Source organism: Petaurus breviceps, unplaced genomic scaffold, assembly GCF_028583685.1.
Source record: "Petaurus breviceps papuanus isolate PSGF00001 unplaced genomic scaffold, PetGlider_PUasm1.0 689, whole genome shotgun sequence".
Taxonomy (NCBI): domain Eukaryota; kingdom Metazoa; phylum Chordata; class Mammalia; order Diprotodontia; family Petauridae; genus Petaurus; species Petaurus breviceps.
The window spans coordinates 8806615-8825715 of record NW_027186458.1 but is presented as its reverse complement, the minus strand read 5'-3'; the positions used below and the strand labels follow the sequence as shown (position 1 = coordinate 8825715).

The following is a 19101-nucleotide window of genomic DNA, read 5'->3' as shown; positions in this document are numbered from 1 at the left end:
GTAGAGAATAGTTGAATGGGCTGATGCCGAGGAGCTGACCAGGATGAACGACGTACAGAGCAAGGGAAGAGAGCTTGGGACAAACTTGCGGGGTAAACCCTCTCTCAGAGGGTGGCAGGTGGGTGGGGGTCCAGCCATGGAGGCTAAGAAGGGGCAGTCAGGGAGGAAGCAGGAGAACCGGGCCAATTATTAAGTGCCACTTATGTGCAGGGCACTAGGGACCCCCAGAGAGAGCAGAGTCAGAGGAGCTGAGAGGTGAGAGCGCTCTGGTCAGCAGGATCTGCGTGCTTTATGCTTCTGAAGCCACAGAGGGCCAGGAGGGAGAGGAAAGGAGAATCAGACTTGATAACCATGGAGTTAGTATCAGTTAAGGGGCAGAATCTGAGTCAGACCCTCAGGGATGGAGAAGCAAGTGGGAGCAGAGTAAAGTTATATGTGGCTGTCATGAATGAGGAAATTTTATTTTGTATTGAGCTAGTGCAAAATATGCGTCTTACATAAAACACTTTGTAAGTTTATTTGTATAGGCTGTTTGTGCACCCTTTCAAACATTTGCAGGGACTGAAAATGTTCCTGGGGAGAGGGAGCTAGCATAAGGTACAGCCACTTCCTTCTGTGGGCATTTTATTTACTAAAAGGGGCAAGAAAAGCACATTTGGTGGGAAGCACAGAGAATGGCAGCTTGAGAAGGAAGAGCGGTGGTTCTGGGAGGAGCAGAGTTCTCACTCAGCATGCCCCAGGGAGAAGCAGGAAGTCTTCTTATGGGAAGGGTGGGCCCCAGGGCAGTGTTTCCCAGCAGCTCGTTTATCTGTGTCTGTTTTTGGCCCTTGAGTTTTTGTTGAGAAATGAGGTGTTCTGGGACTAGGAGACTTGTATACTGAACATGTGTTATCTGAGAGACATGTTTCTGGAGGTTCTCAACCCAGGTCAGAGAGGAGTCACCACACCTGTGGATCCCAATTCATTTGCATTGGGATTTAAAGAGTGGCAGGAAATCAGTAGGGAATGGGCAAGGGGGCTGGCACAGAGACAGAAGAGGGCACATAATGCAATATAAGCACAGGGCCAAGCGTGTGATGGGCATTGAGACAGCAGATGGCAGCTACATTCTGGAAGCAAGTTGTCCAGTTTGGCCGGAGCTACTTCAGGAAGGGGAGTAGAATGAAGTCAGTTTGGGAAGGTAGGGTGGAGATGACAGGTTGGGAAGGATAGTTTATGTTCTGTGCTAGTCTGTAGGGTGCAACGGAAGTGTTTGTGCAGGGAGTTTCAGCAGGTACACAGGTAAGATTAGGAAAGAGAGAGACTGGAGTCAGGGAGGCCTTCAAGGCCACTTCCTTTACAGAGGTGAGAGGTTCATGGGTATGGGACACTGCATGCATCTTCAGTTTTTTTTTCTATGTATTTATCAATTTTGCTGATTGCGTTTTCTCTTTCTGTTACTTTTTTTCCTTTGGGAAAAATAACCTTTCTTATAGGGGATGCCTCTGAGAGGGGGGAGAAGGGGAGGAATATTTCCATCGTCTAGGAGGGAGGTGATAAGGGTGAGAACTAGGGTGGCAGTTGTGTACATGAAGAGAGAAGGGTGGATACAAGACCTGGAGCGAAAGTAGAATCGAGTGGATGTGGGGGAAGGGAGTCAAGAAAGACTATAGTGAAGGTTGTGAGCCTGTGGGATGGGGAGGACTGTGGTGCCCCGAAGTGTGGAGGTGGTTTAATGATGAAGATGATATCAGGTTTTTCAATTTGGCTGCATCTCGATCCGAATTCCTTTCCCATGGGGGATAGAGTTTCTCTTTCACAAATCTAATTTAGTAACTGCAGCTGAAACATAAATATCTGGTGGGGCTGTGGGAAGACAGGCATGCAAAGTCAAGGCTGTGAAGAGGTCCATCCAACTATTTTGAAAAGCAATATGGAATTATTCAAGAAAAGTTACCAAATTGCATCCTTTCCCCCTTTGACCTAGTGATCCCACTAATGGGTTTATGGCCCAGGGAGCTTACTGGCTGGAAGAAAGGACCCATCTGTGCAAATACCTTGACAGCTGTTCAGTTGGGAGTAGCAAAAAGTCAGAGACAGACTATGCGACTGACCATTGGGAAAGGACGAAACTAACCAGAGCGGGAGAATATGATAGAATCCTAGGTGCTGAGAGAGCAAACAGTGAAGGAATTGTATCTGCCCTGGTGTCAGCACCACCTTGTTGAAGTCACAGCCCGTGGCCTTCCTTTGGCTCAATGACCACTGAATTGCACAAGTGGCCTGGACTCTATCAGTCTTACCACTTGGTGGCTGTTATGTTTATGGGTTTTCTGAAGTGTTAGTTTTGGGTTATCCACTTTGGGAAAACAAAATTTATCAATTAAAACACATACACGCAAATATTCTCAAGAAAAGTCAGAAGACTTGTTAGAAGGATGAGGTGATGCTTTAGTCTTAGTGACTCCAGCATTGTTCTAATTCCCCTTTCCTCATCCAGAGCATAAAGCCGTGGAAAGAAGTTTGGATTGGGAATCCAGATATCTGGGTTTGAACTTCAGTTCTGCCACTTACTGCATGACCTTGAGCCTCCAAACCTCTTTGGGCCCCTTTATATTTTGGGAAGGTAGGAGGGAGATAGGTGGGGAAAGATTTCCCTCCTCTGTATATAAATACGAAAGGGTTGGACTATGTGGCCTCTGAGGTTCCTTTCCATAATATCTCTTTATATATTGTATGTGCCCTGCCCCCCTCTTTGTAATAATTTCAAAAAAGATCCTCCTGGCCATGACCAGCTCTCTAGAGGGAAAAACTAGTCTTTTATGGACATTCTATAGAATATCCAGGCTGTGTAGACATTATTTATACCTATTCCTTCTGCTTCTGGATTTGCAAGGGCAGGGTATGATCACTGTTTCCCTTTTTTGATGAGTTGTAGTTTGTTAGCCTGTGTAGACCCCCTATAATCTGTCTACACCAGCAATGCCTTGAATTGGTTTAAAACTTGTGAACAATGCCGCAGGAAGGCTTCCTGCCCAAAGGCATTGTTGTTAAAGCACCCTTAGTCATTGACTAGTATCTTGGACTTTTGAGTCCCAAAACTATATTCTCTCTTCTTACAAGTTCTTAGGACTAAAGCAATCAGGAGAACCAGAGAGAGGAAAAGACCAAGCAAACATGCTTCCAAGACCAAGCATGTTCTAGGTCACAAGAGGCAGGTGGGTGGCACAATGGAAAGAATGCCAGCCCTGTAGGGAAGATGACTTACGGGAGGCCCATTTCCTCCTTCCCTGTCCTGTCCTGAGCCTGCGGGTCTCAGGCAGGAGGTAGCACTTGAGCTGAGCTTTGAAGGAAACCAGGCTTTCTAACAGGTGGAAGTGAGGGGCGTTCTAGGCTTGCTGGTCAGCCATGGCAAAGGAACTGAGACAGGTAGATCATTTCGGCCAAATGGAAGAGCATGAAGGAGGGTTGGAGCTAGGTTGTGAAGGTCTTTACCGGAAGAGTTTATATTTGATCTTAGAGCTACAGGGAACCTCTAGTGTTAATGAGTTGGCAAGTGACACAGTCAGACTGCTTTAGCAAGATCATCTTGGTGGCTGAGTGAAGGGTCGATTGGAGAGGAGAGAGGTTAGAGGCAAGGAAACCAGTCAGGCAGGAAGCAGTTACTTGTAGTTCATTAAGAAGTGCATAGTACCTGAACTGGGGTGGTGATTATGTGAGTGGAGGGGACAGATGCGACTGAAACAGTCTTTGGAATGTCCATTTCCCTAGAAATAAAAAATCTGAGGAATGAAAAGTATACCTGGAGAAAGGCCTGTTCACTAAATGATTCAGAGAGCACATTCCTATGATTTTCCTGAGCCTTAAAGGCCTAAGTAATGTATAGGTTGGGAAAGGTATGGTCAGATAACTGAATTGTTACATTTCATTCAATTCACATGAATTATTACTATGAATTACTGATCTGGGAGTCTTGGAAGACTGTAAACTGATGTGCTTTTAAGTTGTATTAAAAGAGACCCACTGTCCAGAGGAAGAGAAATGGTTGCCTGTAAGAGCTACCACCCTTTTCCTTAGATCAAATGTAAAATTTCATATTAAAATCTAACTGCCACTATTTTTTCAAAACTTAATTTAGTTTTTTTTAAGCAATTGGGGTTAAGTAACTTGCTCAAAGTTACACGGCCAGTTATTTTGTGTGGGTGCCAAGTATCTGAGGCCAGAACCGATCCCGGGTCTCTGGACGCCAGGGCTGGTGCTCTTACTGCATCACCTGGCTGCCGCTAATTTAGTTTTTTTTTTAAATCAAATGCTTTATTAACTTCTATTTTACATCATTCATTCCTGCAAGATTTTGAGTTACAAATTTTTTCCCCGTTTTTCCCCTACCCACTACCCCAAAATAGTGATCCCACTGGATATCCCCTCCTTCAGTCTGCTCTCTCCCATAATCTTCTTCCATTCCCCCTCCAACCTTCCAGTAGGGCAGGGTGGATCTCTATGCCCCAGTGCCTGTATATCTTATTTCCCAGTTACATGTAAAAAATTATTAATGATAGTGTGTGTGTGTGTATGTATAAGCATTTGATTTTAAAACTTTGAATTCCAGATTCATTCCCTTCCTCCCTTGTCACCCACCCTTACTGGGAAGATAAGCAATTCAATATAGATTGTACATGTGTAGCTATGCAAAACATTTCCATAGTGAATATATTGTAAAAGACTGACTATATTTCCCTCCCTCCTATCCCACCTCCCACTTGTTCTATTCTCTACTTTGTTCCTGTCCCTTTTCAAAATGGGTGCTTCCAACTTCCCTCCCCCCGCTAGCCTGCCCTCCCTTCCATCATCCCCCCTCATCCCCTTCCCCCCCTACTCTCCCGTAGGGTGAGATACCCTATTTAGTGTATATGTCATTCCCTCCCTAAGCCAAATTCAATGAGAATAAGGTTGACCCATTTCCTTTTGCCTTCCTATTCTTCCCCTCCATTGTAACCATTTTCCCTTGCCTCTTCTATATGAGATAGTTTACCCCATTCTGTCTCTCCCCATCTCTTCTCATTATATTCCTCTCTCACCTCTTAATTTCCCCTTTTAAGTATCATCCCTTCCTATTAAATTGGTCCTGTGCCCTCTATCTATGTATACCTGTACTCATATATACACACACTCATATATGTATTCATATGTCCATATACCTTTATATACACACACATACATACATACATTTCTATTCCCTTCAACTATTCTCATACTGAGAAAAGTTTCACAAGTTACAATTATCGTTTTTCCATGTAAGAATGTAAATACTTCAATTTGTATAAGTTCCTTATGATTTCTTTTCCCTGTTTACCTATTTGTGCTTCTCTTGCTTTTTGTATCTGAATGTCAAATTTTCTATTCAACTCTGTTTTTTTTTTTCATCAAGAATTCTTGAAAGTCCTCTATTCCACCAAGTGACCATATTTTCCCCTGAAACATGATACTTAGTTTTGCTGGGTAGGTGATTCTTGGTTTTAATCCCAGCTCCTTTGAGCTCCAGAATATCATATTCCAAGCCCTTCGATCCCTCAGTATAGAAGCTGCCAGATCCTGTGCTATCCTGATTGTGTTTCCATGATATTCAAATTGTTTCTTCCTGGCTGTTTGTAATATTTTCTCCTTGATCTGGGAATTCTAAAACCTGCCTATAATATTCCTAGGAGTTTTCTTTTTGGGATCTTTTTCAGGAGGTGATCAGTGGATTCTTTCAACGTCTACTTTGCCCTCTGGTTCTAAAACATCAGGGCAATTTTCCTTGAGAATTCCTTGAACGATGATTTCTAGGTTCTTAGATTGATCATGGCTTTCAGGTAGTCCAGTAATTTTTAAATTATCTCTCCTGGATCTATTTTCCAGGTCAGTGGTTTTCCCAATGAGATATTTCACATTGCCTTCTATTTTTTCATTTGTTTGGATCTGTTTAATAGTATCTTGATTTCTCATAAAGTCACTAGCTTCTATTTGCTCCAATCTAATTCTGAAGAAATTATTCTCTTTAGTGAGCTTTTGAGATTCTTTTTACATCTGGCAAATTTGGCTTTTTAAGCCATTCTTCTCCTCGTTGCCTTTTAAAGCCTCTTTTGCCACCTGAATTAGTCTCTTTTTTAAGGTTTTATTTCTTCAGTCAGGTTGTTGACTGTCATTTCATGATTTTCTTGCATCATTCTCATTTCTCTTCCCACTTTTTCCTCCACTTATTTGGTTTTCAAAATCCTTCCTAAGGTCCTCTGTGGCCTGTAACCAGCTTGTATTTTTCTTGAAAGCTTTTGGAGTTCTGACTTCACTGTCTTCCTCCTGTTTCATGCTTTGATCCTTTTTGTCCCCAAAATAGGAGTGTAAAGTTGGGTTGCTCTGCTTGCTTTGCTTCCCTCGTTTGTTCATGTTGCCACTCAATTACTTGACTTTTGGGCTTTTTTGCCACAGTAGGACTCTGCCACCAGACAGGGGAGCTTCTTCCCAATCGCTGGGGTTTTCTCAGCTGCCAAAGGTATTAGTTGGGTGCCCTCTCTGAAGCCTCCACATGCTCTGGCAAGCTGGTTGCACACCCCAGGACCTCCACCCTAGACAGTGATTCAGATCCAAGTAGGTTAAAGATAGAGCAATTACCCTCCTCAGACTGGTTGCTTGGTCCCTTTACAATCTGCAGCTTAGTAGCTGAAGCAGCCACGTGGCTGCACCTTAGCCGCTTCTAGCTCCGGGGGCAAAGGCCGAGTGCACTCCCAAACTACTGGATCCCAAAGTCCACACTGCACTGAGCTCTCACTTTGTCCTTGGCATCTATGTGTTGATAATTCTGGAAACCGCCATAGCTGCTGGTGATCTGAAGTCCCTCTAGCTGGTGGCTGGTCAGGCCCACCCTGAGGCTAAAACCTCCGGCTCATGCAGGGCTGTCCTCAGTGGGAGGTTAGCTTCTCTGTGTCATTTTTTGCATTCTGTAGCTCCAAAGTTTGTTCAGAGTCACCTTTTACATCAATTGGGCGAGGTGGAAGCCAAAGCCATGCGGAAGTCCTGTTTCTACGCTGCCATCTTGACCCTGCCTCCTTAATTTAGTTTTCGAAACAAAATCAATCAGAGTGAACTCTGAGTGAAGATTAAAGCATATTTTTCCACTTTACTTTCCTTGCTTTTTCAATGCAAAATGAATGATGTGGAATGTTTTGCACAATTTCACGTGTATAATGGCCATTTTTCACATATTTCGTACTTTCTCAGTGGGTAGGAGAAGGGGGGAGGGAAAGAATCTGAGCTGAAAATGATTTTTTAAAAAAATTTCAAAAATCAGTCAGCAAATAAACCCCCCAAAAGTGACAAAGCACCATAATGGAATATTATTGAGCTGTAAGAAAGAATGAATATTGATTATTCAGAGAAACAAAGATGGATATGAACTGATGCAAAGGAAGGTGGGACAAGGGAAACAATATACACAGTGACACCAACAATGTAACTAGAAAAATGGACATGAGGAACTGAATAAATTGTAATTATAATGGTCAAGCTTGGTCCCAAAGGAGGTATGAAAAAAAAGTACCTCATATACTTCCCTTCCTTTTACAGAGATGGGAGACTCTCAAGGTAGAACATTGCATTTAATTGTGTTGCATGCATTGTGGTCAGGGATGTGTTTAATGCTGCTGCTTTTCTTCAGTTGTCTGCAGGGTTTTTATGCCCTCCCATATGGTCAGTTTTTGTTCAGGTACCATGTACATCTAAAAAATGTATACTCCTTTCTATTCCCATTCACTCGTCACCAGAGATATGTCATATTGAACTTTGAGAATTCCGTTCTGTTCTTTAACATCCTTCTTACTTATCTTTTGGACAGACTTGTCTAGGTCTAAAAGGGATACAATTTTTGAGACCCTCAACTGTTACTGTTTTCTTACACTACTGTCACCTTTTTTGAGATGATGATTTTCCTTGTAGCCTTACCCAGTGGCTCATGCCTCTCATATTTCTCTACCTTGAGTTATGCTTTCTCCATTAGATTGTATCTTTTTGAGGTCAGGGACTCTTTTGTACCATCTGCCCTCACAGTTGGCTATAAACACCTGGGACTTTTTCATTGTTATTTTCAAGTAAAACCAGGAGAAGAGAAGTTGGATTACCTAGAACTGGTTTCCCCTCCCCCTTTATCCTAATGCCCGGCATCATCTTTGACCCATTAGAGATACTTTGGTGCAAATTTCTTTGTATTTATCTTGTACTTATTTTGTATCGACTTCTTTGTGTCCTTGTCTCCCCACAGTAGAATATAAACTCCTGGAAGGGAGAAAATTCCTTATTTTTATTGTTGCTTTCCTGGGGCCTAGCTCAGTAGCGGCAAACAACAGGTGCTTAATAAATGACATGGCACAGTGGAAAGACTGCTGGATTTGGAGCCAAAGGACTTGGATATGACAGAGGACTGAGTCGCTAGCTCAGAGACATAGGGCCTGAATAGTGTGCATTCTCCTTTCCTCCTCTAAGCCTGTGGCCTTGTAACCATGTAGCCCAACCTCCTCACTTCACAGACAAGCAAACTAAAGCCGAAAGAAGAGAGATCACTTGGCCAACAGCCACACAAGTACTCAGTGACCACACTGGGACTCCAACTCTGGTCCTCTGATACGAGATGCAGAGTGCTTTCCCCGGGCTTTGGGCATGTTTTCAGACCCTTCCAAATCTCACCATCCCCGGTTCAAGGCCAGGGGCTCTTGGGGTGCCCCCTGGAGAGGACAGCTGGCCCTGACTCCTGTTCACAGGTGCATCTCTTCCTCCTTCCCAGGTACCAGGTGTGTGATGGCGGCTACGCTTTGTCTTGTGGGTATTAATACAATCTTCGGCAGTGGCTGCTGGTTTCGTGAGCTGTTTAGTAAGACTGCAGCTTACTGGTGAGTACACAGAGCAGCTAGTCATACTGTTCCAAAAGGCGATGGGTTTCAGGGAGACCATTATGTAAGAAGGACCACAGCACTGCATGTGGTGAAAGGAATACAAATCCTGCCTCAGACACTTACTGGCTGTATGACCCTGGGCAAGTAATTTGTCGTTCCTCCTCCTCCAGTGACACTCAAAATTGCTACCAACCCTCCCTCCTGGGGATGTTGAGAGGCTTAGCCGCAATGAAGCAGCACTGGCTGTATACTTGCTGCCTCAGAAGGTCAGAGGCCATGCCCCGGGCCTGTGCTAGGTCTCCCATCCTTCACAGATCACAGATGGCTAATTTTGTCCGTGCATGCTTTCAGTCCTCCAGGGTGGAGTCTGTCCACATTTCTTCCTGTGATGGGGAGTACGTGGGTGGATTCAGGGAGCAGGCACCGAGGGGAGAAGATCCTTGTTCAGTCTTTGCCAGAAGTGAATGAACTCCAGCATTGGTGATGTCAGTGAAAACATAGTGGAGAAGAGAGGGACAGCAAGCCACTGTGGCCCCTCAGGCCTCAGCTTCCTCCTCTGTAAAAGGAAGCAGTTGTCTGCTAAGATGAGCACTGGACCAGATGGCTGCTGAGGTCCCTTGTACTCCGTCTCTAAATCTTTGATTTTTGGCCTTTTTTTTTTTTTTTAGGTAGTTGAGGTTAAGTGACTTGCCCAAGGTCACACAGCTAGTGTCAAGTCTGAAGTCAAATTTGAACTCAGGTCCTCCTGACTCCAGGCCTGGTGCTCTATTCACTGTGCCACCTAGCCACCCCTGAGGTCAGATTTGAACTCAGGTCCTCCTGACTCCAGGGCTGGTGCTGTATCCACCACGCCACCCAGAGAAAAGGCCCCCAGACCCCTGGGAAGCCATGGTTTTTAGAAAGCCAGTTGAAGAAATAAAACCTTTTCCTCCTGGAGCAGTCAGAGGACTCTCTGTAATGGGGAAGGGTAGGACTGACCTGGGTGAAGAAGGAATGTCCCCGGTTGTTAGCTGCTTTCTGTGGAGCAGGCAGTGAGGGTCCTCCAGGCGTGAAGCAGAGTGGCGTCCTCACTCATGCCAGGCAACCTTCCCGGGACAATGTGGTGGGGTGGTGCTGCTTAACACCAGTATGGCTCGGGCCTGGAAAGTGGGGCAAGGTGGGACAATGACCTAGCAGCTTTCTCTTCCAGTTTCAAGTCCACAAAAGACATGTGGTTTTAGGTGGCGTCATTGTGCACTGACCATCACGTTTGCTTTTAAGTCAGAAAATACAAATGGGAGTTTCAGGATCCTTCAGGAGAAAGCTTTGCCGTTTGGACTGGGAATCGAGCCTTAGGCACAGAGGGCTCAGAAACCCCATGGGGACAACGTGCTTGCCACCCCTTGACCCCCTCCCAGGTTGTACAGAGAGCACCCTGCCATCCCACCCCGCTCCTCAACTGTCCACTGGGTTGTGTTCCCGGACGCCTGGCTTCTGTGTCAGTGTCTTCATGCACACATTCCAAAGGTTGACCTCAGCCCCCAGCAAAGGCCCCAGATAAATTACCTACATTCTGACCTGGCCTTCAGTCCCATCTGGGAGCCTGTGGGAACTACTCCTGCATTCTTTTCTCCCATGAGATTTCAGTATATGTGGCCATTAAGGGACATACTGGCACATCTGAAAAAAAACTGCAGACATCTGGAAGCTTTGGGGCCCTCGGAATCCCCCACTACCCAAAGCAGGTCAGACCTTTTCACCGATCTTGACCAAGCGGGAGGTCTCCTTTTCCTGAACTTTCATCATGCTCTGGAGGGCAGAGCGGACAGTCTCCTTCATGTTCCTTAAACAAGATCCTCCAGCATCTAGCTTGGGGCATTTTCACTGGCTGTCCGCAATGCCTGGAATCTTCTTCCTCGGCTCTTCCTCCTCGGCTCTCCTGGCTTCCTTCCAGGCCCAGATAAAATCTCACCTTTTACAGGAAGCCTTTCCCATCCCTCAGTTCTGGTGCCTGCCCTCTGATGGTTACTACCATCACGGGTGTAAGGGTGCTCAGGGAGGATGAGCCCCTCTGGTGTGAGGGCTGCCTACCACCTGATCCACCCAGCTCCCACCTGTGGCTCCGTGTATGGCGGCCACACCCCAACAAAGCCTCTTTGCAGACAGGGTGAAGCCGGCTGAGGGTAACCGGTGGGTCTCAAGCCCTTTGGTGAAAGGTAAAGGAAATAGATTGTTCTGTGATAATCACAGGGTGTGGAGAGGGTGTCTCTCCTAGTCATTACTGGCAAGATTCTTGCCAGAGTCCTCCTTAATAGATTGATCCCAGACCTGGAGGATGGTCATCTACCTGAAAGCCAGTGTGGCTTCACAAAGGGCTGAGGAACGTTTGATAAGACGTTTGCTGCCCAACAACTTCAGGAGAAATGCCAGGAGCAGAACAGAATGCATGTTTGTAGATCTGACCAAGGCCTTTGATACTGTCAGTCTCGAGGGCTTATGGAAAATTTTGTCAACATTTGGTTGCCTGGAGGAGTTCGCCAGGACAGTCAGTTTCACGATAGCATGCATGCCTGGGTTCTAAATAATGGACATTGCTCTTATGCTTTCTCAGTCACCAGTGGAGTAAAAGAAGGCTGTGTGCTTGCTCCCAGGCTGTTAAGCATGTCTTCAGTAGTGTGGTCAGATGCCTTCAACAAGGCTGCAAACAGCATCAAGGTCAGCTCCCGCACCGACTATGATTACTTAACTTGAAAAGGCCACAAGCCAAGACTTAAGTGGAAGGAGAGTTGGTGCATGATTTTTTTTCTTTGCAGATGATTGTGCACTCAATGCAGCCTCTGAAGCTGAGATGCAACAAAGTATGGATCTGTTCTCTATTGCTTGTGCTAATTTTGGCCTAACAGTTAACACCAAGAAAATACAGGTTCTCTACCAGACACCATCACACCATTCATACGTGGAACCACATAGCAGATGGAGAAATTTTGAATCCTATGGCTAAGTGACCTTGGCAGTGTACTTTCCAGGCTGTACATAATGAGGTTGACTCACATTGCCAGAACGAGCTCAGTGTTTTGGAGGCTCTCAAAGAAAGTACAGGAGAGAAGAGGTAGTAGACTGACTGCTACACTGAAGGTCTACAGAGCCATGGTGCTGACCTCATTGCTGTATGACTGTGAAACCTGGACAGTCTGCCAGCGCCGTGCCAGGAAATGGAAACGACTGCATTTGAATTGTCTCAGAAAGATTCCCAAGATCACCCGGCAGGGTAAGGGACCAGATACTGCGGGCCTTCTTGACCTAAACTGCCCAGCACTCAAACTGTACTGTAGAGAGGACCACTCTGATAGGCTGCCACGTCTGAATGCCAAATGTGTGCCGAAAAGGCAGTTTTACAGAGGTCAGAAGGCACAATACAAGGAAGCCGTAAGGTCTCTCAAGAGCGGTGGAATTGATTGGGAGACACAGGAGACACGGGCATGCACTGGAGAAGGCGCTGTGCTCTGTGAGTGGAGCAGAATCACACCAGCTCAAAGAAGTGTGAGAGATGCAAGCCTGTGTGCCTGTTCCTGGCTCCCGTTGGTCTGATCAGCCACAGGGGGACACACCGTACCTGGACTTGAGAATGAAGGACAGATGTTGCCATCGCTGTTTCTTTCCTGTTTAGAGCCTGCATCTCTCTTGCCCTCAGACTGACCTTTTGGAGACAAGGGACTCCTGCCTTTGTATCCCCGTGTTTAGCACAGGGCCTGGCAGATAGAAGGCACTTAGTAAATGCATATTGACTGACTGACTGATAAACATGCAGTCCTGGTAGATGTTCTCTGTTCCTGATTCTTCACAGGCAGCCGTGTGTCACAGCAGGTAGCCTGCTGGACCAGGAGTCAAGAAGATTCCATTCAAATCCAGTTTCAGATGCTTCATAGCTGTGTGGCTGTGATGGTCAACTTTATTTTTTCCCTCTATTCTGATGACCTGATGTTTTAATGTGTTAATCTAATTTCTTGAACTGTAAATGAAACTTAAAATTACTCTTTCCTAACAATAGCGACCTCTGATGTAAACCTGCCTTTAATTACAGTTTTGGCTGCATACCATATAATCTGAAGTCTTGTATTTATGTTGTCATTTCTACTGTTTGTTGGAACAATAACAAACATTTCTCATAGTCAGCATTTATATGGCATTTTAAGGTTCGCAAAGAGCTTTATAAATTTTATTTCACTGGATCCTCATAGCAACACCGGCTGCTGTCATCCCCATTTAACAGAGGAGGACACTGAGGCTGATTTATGTGACTTGCCCGGTACTGCGCAGCATCTGGTGGAGGATCTGGATTCAGGTCTTCCTGACTGCTACCTTCAGCACTCCATCCTATTTTTCAGGGGGTCCCCTGAACATTTTTTCTGATCACACAACAGCAAGAAGGAAAGATGGAGTAAGCAAGTCATCTCCAGCTCCATGGTGTAGACCCCAGGGGCTCCCTGGCCTGCAGCAGCCAGGCTGCACATACAGTGGGCACCACAGCTCATCCACGTGGGCCCACCTTGTGTCCAGCTCAGGCCTCTGTCTCTGCAGGAGACTGATTGCTGTGCATTTTCTAAATTTAAAATCTTTGCTGATTTGTTTTACATCACACCCCCTTCTCCTGAGCTGTCCCTTATACAAGGGTTTTTTTTAAAAAAAGGTTTTCAGCACAGAAATGACCAACACATTGACCCTCTAAACGTGGTGTGCCATGTGCCACGCCCCGACTCCCATGGTTTCAAGGAAAGAACAGGGAGGCGAGTGTTCTCTCTGGTTGGCCACTGTAAGAAAAAAGGTCCACATTGCTGTAGTCAGCAAACACCATTTCAAAGCTTGCTGCCTGGCTCCCTTCAGTGAAGTTCTCCCCTTGTTCATCTGAATCCTTCATGGCTGTCACAAAATTGGAGAATTTGAGAGTTGGAGGGGACCTCAGCCAACAGCACGCTCCCCCAAGGACGCCCCCAAGCAGAAGTTGGGGGCCACCCCCTGTGGAGGAGCCCTTCTGCCTGGGACCTTGTAGGGGCCTGGTCACTTGCTGGTCTCCCCCATCAGAATGGAAGCTTCTTGAGACCACAGCCCACGCTTTGGCCTTTTAATTCTTGACTCAGACTGCCCGGACCAGTGGATAGCAGGAATATTTTGGATTGACTCAATCATTTGGATCTTGCTTTCTTCCCGACTAGGTTTGAATCTAGGCTGGGACTGGACAGACTTCTCTGCCTCCACTGCAACAGGGCTAACTAAGCACATAGCAGAAGGAAGGGTGGGTGGACAGGCAGGTGCCTCGGGGACCGTGGCTGCCTCCTAACCTGGTTCTTGCTCTTCTGTTTCAGGCTTGAATGAAGCATCACCTGATTTTGATTCCTCCAAGACTTTGCCACAGCCTCTATCACACATCTGTACTTGTCGAAGAAAAAGTATAATAATAAATAAACGTGTTTTTTCTCTTTTACACTGTATAACCTAAGAACTAGTGTTTCTGTGAATGTGTGGCCTGCCATCCATTGCTGAAGTTTGAATGAAGTTTCCAGCATCACATAAACACACAGCAGGAGTGTTTTCTATGCTGAACCAGTTCGTTGTAAGGATGCCTGAATGATCATACACTGGGTTGAATCACAGTTTTTGTGTTTGACTTTCGAATGCTTAGAATCAGAATTTCTATTTTGTTCCCTTCTTAAGCTGCATGTTTGGGGAATTTTACAAATCTTATCTGCTCTTTCGTAGTGTAAGTTTATGTATTTTTGTTCTGGTTCGAGTCTGGGGAAAGGTCCTACACAGTGTGTGTGTCAATCACAAAGTTGTATATAGTTATGGAATCAGCTTTTAAGCTCCAATTCTGCTGGCGTATTTAGGGAAGACAGTCTGGATTCCTGGCCAGGGAAGCATCTTTTCTTGGTATGTTCACAGCTAGAGGAGCTGGAGCTTTCTGGGCCTCAGTCCCATAGCCAGGGAGTCGTGCCAGTACCACACGGCCATTCCAGACTGGGTGAGTGAGGCGGGGGAAGAGGAAATGCCGTGGTCTTCCATTTTTCATCACACCCCTTGCCCCTTAAGGAGAAGCCCCTAGGGGAAGGGGACAGCTCTTGGTTCCCTTGGCTCAGGGCTATAGAGGAGCAGACCCAGCCCCCTCAATCCCCCACACTAGGCTAGGTTATTGATCTTTGGCAGCCCTGAGCCCAACAAAATCCTGTTTTCTATCCATGAGGAAATGCTAGCCCAGCACACAAGGAGCTCCATGTCTTCACAAGAGGGACCTCCTCAGAACCAGTCATGACTCTCGTCGTTCTGGCCTAAGTTTGTTTGAGCTGCTTGTCTGACACTTTAGAGCCTAATAAACATGTTCACCATTTTGTCACAGGTGTGTTCACACTTTTTTGTTGTGTTTTCTCCTAGCACAGATCTCTGGAAGGAAGGGTGGGGAACTGTAAGGATAATGATAAGTTCAAGAAGCCCAAGGTTTCCAAAGTCCCAAAAAGCACAACAGAGAAGGGCAATGAGGTGGATGGTACCGTACCTTCCTGTGTCAAATGGAAACCTCAGACTGAGGTCACCTCACATGTCACAGGGCTCTGAAAAGACCTGCTGGGACCTTCCTGGCTGGATCAATGGCTCATGAGTCATAAGCCGGCCTCCTTAGGAAGCTGTGGTTCTTTTTCCTTAATAGGAAAATGGAGCTGTTGCCCCCTGCCTGTTACACTTTCTTTACAGGATGTCTGAAGGTATTTTTCTATTGTGACTTTTAAAGAAATAAAATTTTGCTTCTAGCTGTCAAACAGTTGCCTTGGCACATTCTTTTTCCATAGGAGGACACTGCAAGGCACCCTGCATTGTGGACCATGGATCAGCAAACCTTTGAATGCTGAGGAAGGATTGGGTATGCCAATGGGCACATGTCAGCACAGGAGGGGAACAGAATGGAAAAGGAAGAGGGGAAAAACAGCTGGAGAGTCAGTGCTCCTGAAAGCTGCTTCAGGCTGTGGCCACGTAGGAATCCCCACTGTGTTGTGTTAGAGCCCACCCATCACTTCAGCTGGATCTTCAAGACAACCTGGCAGCTGGCAGTACAAGGATTTTTTCACAGTCTCTTTTCACAGAAAAGAAAATGCAGACGGGGCAAGTTAAGTAATGTCGCCAAGATCACACAGCCCAGCTGGTGAGTCTATTGCCTCTTCTGCCATAGGCCATAGTTCCTAACCTAGCATCTGTGAACTTAAAAAAAAAAATTGGATAACTACTTCAACATAATTGGTTTCCTTTGTGACCCCACTTATTGTTTTACACATTTAAGAAACATTACTCTGAGAAGGCTCCATAAGTTTCAGATTTCATCAGGGGTCCATGACAAAAAAGGTTCATCCCTAACATACCCACTCTCTGAAAGTGAAAGGATTCCCCAACTAATCAAATGGTCAAAGGATATGAACAGGCAGTTTTCAGTGAAGAAATTAAAGCAATCTATAGTCATATGAAAAAAAATGCTCAGAATCACTACAAATTAGAGAAATGCAAATGAAAATAACTCTCAGGTGCCACCTCACATTTATTGGATTGGCTAATATAATGGAAAAGGATAAATGTTGAAGATATGGGAAAATTGTAACACTAATGCATTACTGGTGGAGCTGCGAACTGGTCCGACCATCCTGGAGAGCAATTTGCAACTATGTCCAAAGGGCTATAAAAATGCATACCCTTTGACCCAGTAATACCACTTCTAGATCTATATCCCAAAGAGATCATAAAAAAGGAGAAAAGAACCCACATGTCCAAAAATATTTATGGCAGCTCTTTTTGTGGTGGCAAATGATTGCAATTTGAGGGGATGTCCATTAATTGGGGAATGGCTGAACAAGTTGTGGTAGATAAATGTAATGGAATACTGCTGTGCTATAAGAAATGATGAGCTGGTGGATTTCAGAGAAATCTGGAAAGACTTATATGAACTGATGCTGAGTGACGTGCACAGAACCAGGAGAACATTGTGCACAGAAACAGCAACACCGCGGGATGATCAACACTGATAACTTAGCTCTTCTCAGCAATACAATGACCCAAGACATTTCCAAAGGACTCACGATGGGAAATGCCATCCACGTCCAGAGAAAGAACCTTGGAATCCGAAGGCAGACTGAAGAATGCTGCTGTATATTTTGGTTTTTCTTTCTCCTGGTTTTCCCCTTTTGTTCTTATTCTTCTTTCACCAGATGACTGATGTGGAAATAACACGATTGTATATGTATAACCTGTATCAGTTTGCTTGCTGTCTTTGGGAGGGGGGAGGGAAGAGAGGAAGGGAGAAAAATTTGGAACTCAGTTTCTATCTTTACATGTAATTTGAAAAAAAAAATAAAATGTTATTAAGTGAAAAAAATGTAAATAAAATAGGGAAAGGATTGCCAGCTAGGTCCTCAGTCAGTGCCAGCGGAGATGCCTCCCTTGGCACGTCTGGCCAACCTGCTCCCCCTTGGCACAGGCCCACCCAAGTCCTGTGAAGTGAGGCTCCCATCTATGTACAACATGAAACTCTTCCCTTTTCTGGATGGCCTTGAAGGCCTTCACACCTGTCATGTTTTTGCTGACCGTCTCTGCAGAGGCTCTGCAAAACCTAGGCCAGGTTTTCTCTTGAACCAGGCACTTATCGCTTGTGATGTCTGCCCTGACCTCCAGGCTCATTCCAGAAGCTCTCTGGGCACGTGGGTGTACCTGAAAAGGCCAATCTTCCACATCAGGTCCTGTTTGGCTTGCTTAGAGAGCAGCACACAAGCCAGTCCTGGTGGCCTGGGGCCCTGCCCATCCTCACACAGGGACCACCTGGCTAAGTCTGCTTTACATGTGTTCCCCATCATCAGCTCATGGCCTTAACCCAGAGTCTGTGAACTTTAAACTTTAAAAAAAAACTATTTCAATATATTGAATCTTATACATTTAAAAAACAAGAGTCTACAAGGGGTCTGTTTGGCTTCACCAGAGTGACTTTACAAGGGGTTTAGGGCACAAACAAGGTAAGGAAACCCTGCCCTAGAAGCTAGGGAGTGGGGAGGGAGGGGCAATCGGGGAAGGCTCCTTTTAGGGGGTAACCCCCTAGAGGGATTCTCTGAGGAAAGCCCCTTCCAGCTCTGGTAGCCCATGCTCTCCAACCTTATCACACACCTCCCACAGCCAGAGCCAGAGTCAGTCTGGGCCCAGATGATTCCTCAACTGTGATGGGAGGAAAGTGGTTTGTGTGGAACCAGGAAACTGGGCCAAGAAGGGAGGGCTGTGGCATGCTGCCCACAGCCCCAAGAGGGCCACGGAGTGAAGTCACAGTTCTGTGGCCATGCATTAAAAACAGTATTACTTTTACATTAAAGAAAGTATTACTTATTTGTAATCAGTAATGTCCCTACTGAGCTGGAATGGCTCTGATGGCCCTTCTGAAGGAGCTGCACCTCCCCGTGAGTGGCCAGGCTGCGGGCCATCCACTCACACCATTCTCCTGGGTCATTTGCATCCACATCCTTGCATCACCAGGCCTCCGTGAGGGGTCTTCCTGGCGTGGGAGGCTCTTTTCCCAAAGGGCGTCCCTTAGGCCCACCCCCTTTTCTGATCCTGTGACATTTCTCACATGAAGCCCCCATGCTCTAAATTTGACTCTCTTGCAAGACGGATTCATCAGAACTTGTGCTGCGCCATGTTTCATAATCACTGAGCGTTTACTGAGAGTAGACTGGCACTAAGAGGGACCTGGGATCCCTGGAGGCACAGCAGGACTTCCAAGCCCCTCCAGAAAGTCTTGGGTCCAAACATCCTCACACCTTATCCTGGAGGGTTGTTCTTTAGATAAGCAGGGCACTGCATGCTCAGCTTTAGGGGCACCTTCCACTGGACTGGGGCTCCTTGGGAGGAGGGGTGGTTTTATGGCTTGATCTCTATTCCCAGCGCTCAGCGCATGCCTGGCAGAGGGCAGAGGCTGATCGACTTTCTGCCCGGGTCCTCTCCCACCACTGTGACGCCTCCAGTAACACAGCTGTCCGTCTACTCAGGCTATGCCTGGCAGTGTGGGGATACCCCCGGGTTCTTTATCCTGACGCAGACAATACCCTCCAGGCCCTGGCGCCGATTCTTTCCAAGCAGGGGGTCAGCAGTGCGGACAGACCTGAACGAGCACCCATCTTTTCTGGTCCCACCATAACTCTATTTCAGTTTCACCAAATCT

At 46.0% G+C, this 19101-nt stretch overlaps 1 protein-coding gene across 3 annotated transcripts in view; it reads left to right on the top strand.

Annotated features, from left to right (window-relative positions):
- RBPMS (RNA binding protein, mRNA processing factor) overlaps positions 1-14365 on the top strand; it is a 150089-nt gene extending 135724 nt beyond the window's left edge. For all 3 annotated transcript variants that reach the window (XM_069104948.1, XM_069104949.1, XM_069104947.1), the window contains exons 8-9: positions 8789-8894; positions 14237-14365. The gene's annotated coding sequence lies outside the window, so the exon portion shown is untranslated. The remainder of the gene's footprint in view (positions 1-8788; positions 8895-14236) is intronic.
- The last annotated feature ends 4736 nt before the right edge of the window (positions 14366-19101 follow it).